Source organism: Chlorocebus sabaeus, chromosome 20 (assembly GCF_047675955.1).
Source record: "Chlorocebus sabaeus isolate Y175 chromosome 20, mChlSab1.0.hap1, whole genome shotgun sequence".
In the NCBI taxonomy this organism is placed as follows: Eukaryota; Metazoa; Chordata; class Mammalia; order Primates; family Cercopithecidae; genus Chlorocebus; species Chlorocebus sabaeus.
The window spans coordinates 81,855,645-81,856,712 of record NC_132923.1 but is presented as its reverse complement, the minus strand read 5'-3'; the positions used below and the strand labels follow the sequence as shown (position 1 = coordinate 81,856,712).

General features: G+C 38.7%; 1 non-coding gene across 1 annotated transcript; it reads right to left on the bottom strand.

Annotated features, from left to right (window-relative positions):
• Nucleotides 1-268: 268 nt before the first annotated feature.
• Nucleotides 269-342, bottom strand: TRNAK-CUU (transfer RNA lysine (anticodon CUU)). The gene has a single exon. It is a non-coding gene; the product is annotated as a tRNA-Lys (tRNA).
• Nucleotides 343-1,068: the final 726 nt, after the last annotated feature.

Sequence of the window (1,068 nt, the reverse complement as noted above, 5' to 3'; positions counted from 1 at the left end):
TACCTAATAAGAAAGCTTTAAGCTAATAGCCAATTGGGTAAATTGTAAAATGTGAGGTCCTATTCCAGCCCATGGAAACTGGACACAGTAGTACGATAAACAGGTTATAAATAACTCTGTCCCCTTTGTTTGGTGTACTCTTGTGGCTGGACAGCTATTGAGTAGCACCCTTTCTGCAGAAAGTAAAGCTCGCCTTGCTGAGAGATAATTTGTTCCTGCATTAATTCTTTTCTTTGTGTGACACCGAAAACTTAATTCCCAACAATTTGGCACCAATGTGGGGCTTGAACCCAGGACCCTGAGATTAAGAGTCTCATGCTCTACCGACTGAGCTAGCTGGGCTTTTACAACACCAAAATCTTCATTCCCAACATTGCTATCTCATGGTTAAGATTCCAAGCTATTGGATCTTCATTAGTGTGTGTGTATACATGTCTTTTGTATTGCTATCTCATGGCTAAGGTTCCAAGCTATTGGATCTTCGTTTTTGTGTGTATACATGTCTATATGTGTTTGTTTGCATGTACACTTATTGTTCTATGCTGTGTCTACCAAATTGGCTTATAAGTAAAAGCGTGCTTATAAATTAAGTAAATAAGCCTCAGCAATTTTCAAGTTCACATGACTTAAGTATAACTTTACTAAACAAGCTAGCTTAAAAATTATTGGACTAAAAGTAAAAATGCCTTCAGAACTGTCAGCATACATTTTGTCTGAATTTTATGTTTGTCTTTGCTAGATATTTTCAGAAGTCAGTGTTTGGCATGGAAGGTTGTAAAACTATAAACCCAGCCAAAACAAAATAATCTTGGTTTGTGTGCTTTCTTTTGACAAACATGAGTAATTTATAAAAGGAAAATATCTTGGGCCCCCCCAAAATTACTAGGCTGAAGGGAAGATTTAGGGTGGGAGCTGCTTGAACCTGCCTCCCATTCTATTCAAAGTCTCACTAAGATAAATGCATATCTACTTTCCTCCTTTGGAAAGGCTGATCAGAAAAGAATGCAACCCTTCACCTCACACCTACCTGTGACCTGGAAGCCCCAAGCCTCCTCCCCTGCTTTGAGT